The 7,141-nt window shown below is 43.1% G+C and overlaps 1 pseudogene; it reads left to right on the forward strand.

Annotated features, from left to right (window-relative positions):
- The first annotated feature begins 989 nt into the window (after positions 1-989).
- Positions 990-5,206, forward strand: LOC139480063 (nuclear factor interleukin-3-regulated protein-like; annotated as a pseudogene).
- The last annotated feature ends 1,935 nt before the right edge of the window (positions 5,207-7,141 follow it).

The following is a 7,141-nucleotide window of genomic DNA, read 5'->3' on the forward strand; positions in this document are numbered from 1 at the left end:
ACGACAAATGTTAGATGATTATAAACTCCGTACTAATTATTTTTTGTTTGTTTGTTGTTTAAAGCCGCACTCAGCAGTATTCCAGCTATATGACGGCTGTCTGTAAATGATTATAATCGAGTCTGGACCAGACAATCCAGTGATTGACATCATGAGCATCCACGGAATTAGGTAGCCTAGTGGTTAAAGCGTTAGCTCGTCACGCCGAAGACCCGGGTTCGATTCCCGACATGGGTATGTACAATGTGTGACGCCCATTTCTGGTGTCCCCCGCCGTGATATTGCTGGAATATTGCTAAAAGCGGCGTAAAACCGAACTCACACACTCACTAACTTAATTATATCCGATCCCGTTAGTCGCCTCTTACGACAAGCATATTCGCCTTTTACAGCAAGCATGGGTTGCTGAAGGCCTATTCTACCCCGGATCTTCATGGGTCGTAATAATTATTAACTTACAATGTAATATTAACGCCTTAAGTTATATTATCCTACATATGGATCCCCAAGAATTCCGATGGCGAATTCACACACGATGAACATAATTATGCTTGTTGACAAAACAGTTCAATAACATAATCATATGTCCTGTTAGCGGCAGAGCAATAACTATACACCTCGTCATAGTCACCCTTTGACATGTGTTTATCAACATAAACTTTTCAAGAAATGAACTTTGAAAATGTAATGTAAGTGACCATTCGTACTACATTTTCCATTTCGCATAAAAAGAAGTGAATTTTTATCGTCAACATCAGTTGAAACTCGCAAACAAGGTGTTTCGACATTGGTGGGATCTGTATGTTACTGAAATAATTCAAGTATGAACGCAGTGATGTTACGAAACATTAATCCTGTCGGGTTCGATATTACGAAACCTTATGCAACCCCAACATTGTCACGAGACGCGCTTATGCAACAGGTCGTACAGTGCGAACACCGGATCCTATAGCGGAGTACCTATACCAGTTGCCTCCCTTTGAATAAGACTTCCAAGAGGACGACTATGTCAATATCAACGTGCGGTTGTCAAGCCGGAGCCGCCTGTGCCTGTTTATCGCTTTCCTTCAAACAGCAAACACGACACATGGGAAGGCAACATCGTTCACCGTGTAAGTACGTAATACCTCTGATATCAATGAATAGCGATTTCATAATTTGTGTTTTAAAACCCCAATACTTCTATATATATATATATGTGGTGTTTCTGTGTATATTATAATATAATTATCAGGTAGATTCTTACTTGTATCTTGCGACCTTCACCCCGTTACTAACCGTGTTTATATAACAGGAGTGTATCGTTTGAAATGAAATATGATTTTCGTTGTTTGAATATCACATGTATTATATACATCATGACAAAATGTACTTGGACATTGGGAGTTTTCATCTAAATATGATAAGTGAAATGGGAGGGATTATTTGTGTTCATAAACATCCTGCCCTTCCATCCACCACCCCCCCCCCACCCCCAACCCCCCGCACCCCCGACACCACCTCCAAAATACCAAGACAATGATATCATGTGAATTAGGTCGAACAGCGTCCCAGAAACAGACTAACGTGTAATCTCCGAAATATAGTTATTTACGAGGTCATTCCATGAAGCATCTCTGTCACTGAGAGAGTCGACCCTAATAGATGTACATGTAAATATCCTTAACAGAGTCGACCCTAATAGATGTACATGTAAATATCCTTAACAGAATCGTTTCTTTTTTCTTTCCCAATTATAACTGAAGACATGTAAACAGTTTCAACACTATTTGACACAAACTCGATGTTTTCGCTCAATGGTCAGCTTAACAGTAGAAATGATATTAACGGAGCTTATATGTTCGATGTTTCTGCCATTCACAACACAGAACGGGCATGTGCTATCTGCTTCAAGGTCCACAGGACGCACGCATGTAAACAGGGTGCCCGGATTTAAATGCGTCACGTCACAGAAGGCTGTTTGGTTATTAAATAATCTTATGTGACACTGAATTCTTTAAATTAGTACTTATGTTGCTTTGTGATATATCTATGTGACATGTAATACGAAGACACTTTGAGAGGAGAGGTTGGATTAGAGTGAGTGAGTGAGTTGGGTTTAACGCCGCTTTTAACAGTATTCCAGTCATATCACGGCGTGTCAGCTTTATGTGGGAGGAAAGCCCGGAGTGATGCAGGTCTCAGACGTTTACCACTTCGGTGAAACCCACGAGCACGGGTATGGTGCTGACAAACCTAGAAACATAATTGGGGCGAACCGGGATTCGAAAGGTTGGATTAGAGAGGTAGTTTGCGACATCAGTTTCGAGTATGGGCCATTAGGTGTTTTCCTGTAATTGATTAGTAACACTGCGCTCTGAACCTGATCATAACTTTGAGATTCGGGCACACCCTTAAGAGAGGATCGATGTCATGTTAATCCTCAAATAGATATCATCGCCGGATTAGGGTTGAAAGTATGACATATATATGTTATCTTATTGGACTACGAACATTTGGACTCGGTGTATCCAAGGCCCCTCTCCAAATCGATACCCTGCTTTTTAGGGAATGCGGTATATTGGGACATCACCGCCGCATTATAGAAAAAGCAGAAAGGTTTATTCTATTTCTCATAGTATCCTGGCTTTTTCTACAGAAAACAATGTTTTCTGAATAGAATTCCGTAACTCATTATGATGTATTTTTAAAGTTATACAACGTCGTTTGAATTTCAGTGTTAGAAAAAACAATCTTTATAGCGTTGTACATGACAGGAAACCACACACACACACACACACACACACACACACACACACACACACACACGCACACACATACACACACGTCGCTATGTAAGTGCAATAATCTTGGATGCGACGTTAAAACCCATTTTACTTCACCATTGCCATCACCACCACCACCACCATCACCACTATCACAACCACACAACATCATCCCCATCACCACGATCACAACCACACATCATCCCCATCACCACTATCACACAACATCATCACCATCACAGTCATCATCACCACTATCACAACCACACAACATCATCCCCATCACCACTATCACACAACATCATCACCATCACAGTCATCATCACCACTATCACAACCACACAACATCATCCCCATCACCACTATCACACAACATCATCACCATCACAGTCATCATCACCACTATCACAACCACACAACATCATCCCCATCACCACTATCACACAACATCATCACCATCACAGTCATCATCACCACTATCACAACCACACAACATCATCCCCATCACCACTATCACACAACATCATCACCATCACAGTCATCATCACCACTTAGTCTATCACTACCACACAACATCATCATCACCACTATCACCATAAGTACCATCAGCATCACCACTATTACCATCATCGTCACCACCGGCATCAACATTACCATCATCATCCTGTCCGCTTCTCGTTCCCGCCAAGTGTTGTCGTAATCGCCGATATGGACAGGCCATTGTTAAAACCCAGTTCGTTGTCGAACAAAGCAATGAGATACTCGATCTATGTGGAAACGAGTATATGAGTATATGAAATATTAGACGGGTCTAATTATGACTTTATTTTCAGAAGAAATATTGCGTATGACATGTATGGAATATTGATTGTGACAAAACGCAGGGATAATCGCCAGACCGTTGGTATCATGACATTATGTAAACTACGGTTGTTTTGTTCGTTATAACCGTAGTTCGTTATAGGCATTGCAACTAGAGGATATAGCAAATGGCCGGGACCAAAAACAACAGTCCGATATATCCGTCACTTCGTTATAAGCGTGTTCGTTATATATAAACGTTGTTTACTGTAGTGTATCATGATAGCGTTCGTCCATGAGTCTACGCAAGAGGAATGACCACGCCCGAATGTATAGCAATTTGCCTGTCCCGCTTGGGACATGCACAATTCGTTTTCTGTAACTGACGTAACCAAATAACAACGCCCCCCCCCCCCCCCCCCCCCCCCCGCGCTCTCTCCCATCCCGACCACCTCTCCCATCCCCACTACCCCCAACCATGCTGCTCAAATAATCCAGACACATCAACAAAGAGAGACACACTGTTACATACGACACCACGACCAAGTCACACGTCAGCTCATTAAATTTTGTTTATGCGCGTCTGTTGTGACCATCCTCATAATATATATTCAAATGTTATTCACGGCTGCTCACGTCGACTGTGCACGTGCTTACGTCAGTTGTTTTGTTGGCTGTTAGATTCCATGGTAACGAGTATGGGCTGAGTTGTATAAAGAAGAGACACTTCTAGAGCTGAAATCATTCGGTTGCGAGTGAGGAAAGGTTTTGCGCCCAGTTGTCAGATTCATATTCAAAACGATATTTTAACAAATCATCTTTTTGTTTACAGATAGGCGTCTTACATAGCTTCTGTTGGGAATATACAGGACATTTAACACGATGGAAGTGAACGTCAAGCAAGAGAGAACTGATCCGGGGTTCGAACCCGAGTATGGTCAACACAATCCAAACTGGGAGGTATACGGGTCTTGGATACCAACGCAATCCACGAGCCACAAGGAGGAACTCAAGAATGAAGATGTCAAGTCCTGCGAACTTTTCGTTCCGATGAGCAACGGAAAATCTCACATCAGTAATTCATTATTATATGAAACTAACGTCATACGGGCTGAACGTGAATTTGTGCCCATTGATAGAAAGGACTCGACCTATTGGTCGAAGAGGCTGAAGAATAATGAGTCTGCACGACGGTCAAGGCTGAAGAAGAGAGCTATCGAGAGAACAATGGAGGTGAAATACAAGGAGCTGCAACGGGAAAATATTGAGCTGAAGCATGAGCTAGCAGCTCTGAAACGCCATTTTGCAGACAAGTTGAGTCCGAAGGAAATAGCAAGTGACATGTTTTCAGAGCCTCATTTGCGCCGAGGAAGTTCTTCCGATATATCGGAGACGTCGAGTGTGACATCGGAAGGAGAAGTGTATCATGGGTCTTACGAACCGGATGTTGTTGCGGCATCATCGTTAAAAGTGCTGACGTCAGCAAAGCCACCGACACGGGCTCATCAACACGGGTTCCACATGACATCCGTTCCGTTTCGGTATTCGTTCATGAACTATCCGGTGGTCGACAGAGATCAATCAGTGTACCTTACCTCCATCGATCAGGACGCAGAACCCCTCACAAAAATTCCTCATAAATTCCGACTGAAAAATGATTTTCATTCGGCATTCTATGTTCATACTGATGAGAATAACTAAGAACTGTATGTTATATTCCATATCAACTTTCACTGTCTTTAGTTACAAGGAACATCAATAAACTATTTATCCAGAGTTCATTTTCTGTCGTTCTTGTTCGTGCTTCAACTCATTTATTTGACTTGATCAGCAATCAATCGTTAACGAGGAGGAATGGGTCCTGTCATATAATGCTTGTCATGATCGGCGACCAAAAATTGTATCGGCAGTCAGGGTAGAGACAATATTGAATTTGTATTCACCATTGAAAACATATTGTTACACCTGCTCGTGAACTTCACTCACTCACTCACTCACTCCTAGTAACCGACCAAATAAATCAGGAGACTCGCACATTAACACGGATGGCGCAGTCGTCTGGCGCATAACGTAAACACCGGGCCACCCCGTTAGCAATCAACATGACACAGTGACACGCTTGTATCAATCAGCAGTTTCTACCTGTATCGGGGGCACGGGTTGCCCAGTCGTCTAAGGCGCCGCGATTCGCTGTGCAGAGTTGCGTTCCTTGGGCATGCCAGAAACCTATGATTGTGAGTTCGAATCCCGGTTCGCCCCGATGATGTTGTTAGGTTTGTCAGCACCATACCCGTGCTCGTGGGTTTCACCGAAGTGGTAAACGTGTGAGACATGCATCACCTCGGGCTTTGTTCCAACTAAAGGTCTGGGACAGGCAGACCAGTCAGTGACTGAACTATACTGAACAACAAAAGTTCCTGTGACATTGAATAAGATTTTATTCAAAGTTATGTTTTTTACCAAATCTGAAACAATTTCGGTTTGCAACAGATAAAAGACTCCTGTAAGTGTTCAAATGGTTTAATTTGCCATACTGGCTTCAGAAAATGCGTGATTTCATAAAAAAACAAACAACATGAACATGCCAAAATGTCAATTTACAAATCGATACCGAGTGTGTCCACCTCTGGTTGCGATGCAAGCAACACATTTTCGTCTCATGGAATGGACCAGGCGTCGCACAAAGTCCTGTGGTATATCAGTGCATATCTGCTGGAGCATGTTTCGAAGTTCCTGGGGTGTCTGTGGAACACGTGGTTGACATCGAAGACGGAGATCCCCATACCATAATGCTGCCTCCCCTGAACCGATCTTCTTCCATGACACAATGATTGACGTAACGTTCACCTCGACGTCGGTACACTCGAATCCGTCAATCGCTGTGGTGAAAACGAGACTCGTCAGTGAATAGAACTTGTCCTCAATGCATGTCCGTACAGCGTAGACGCTGTCTGCACCACTGTAGACGTGCTTGACGGTGGTTTCCTGTCAAAATGGGACGTCTGGCGGGTCTTCTGGTGACAATCCCTGCACATCTGAGGCGACGAAGTACGGTTTGTGAAGATATTCTTCGAAGGCCATGGATGCTTCTTGCAGTCACTGTTGCTGGCTGGAATCGATTTCATAGGTGTGTTGTTCGAATCCAGTTGTCTTGTCGATTTTTGGTCACGCGTGGCCTGCCACTCCGAGGATGGTCTCTGACTGCATTCGTCTGTTGCCAACGTTGCCATAAACACCAATGGTGTTTCTGTGGACGTTAAATTGTCTTGCAACATCACGTTCACTCGATCCTGCTTCAAGCATACCAATGGCTCGCATGCGCTCATTTTCGGACAGGCGTGGCATTTTGTAATGTTGAATAATTGCGTAAATTTGTTGTTTTTCTGAGTGGTTGTTGTCAGCACGATGCTAAACAATGCATATGGAATCCCGTTAACGCACATGTTTTTATACCCATTCTTGGGCAGTGAAATGCAGGGGGCTTGCATAAAAGTCAACTTTTGCATGGAATGCATGCTTTTCTGTAGCAGTTGCGTTTTTTTGACTCGATTCCATACATGTACTACAATATTGAA

This window comes from Haliotis cracherodii, unplaced genomic scaffold (assembly GCF_022045235.1).
Source record: "Haliotis cracherodii isolate W230 unplaced genomic scaffold, xgHalCrac1.p SCAF_4, whole genome shotgun sequence".
Lineage (NCBI taxonomy): Eukaryota > Metazoa > Mollusca > Gastropoda > Lepetellida > Haliotidae > Haliotis > Haliotis cracherodii.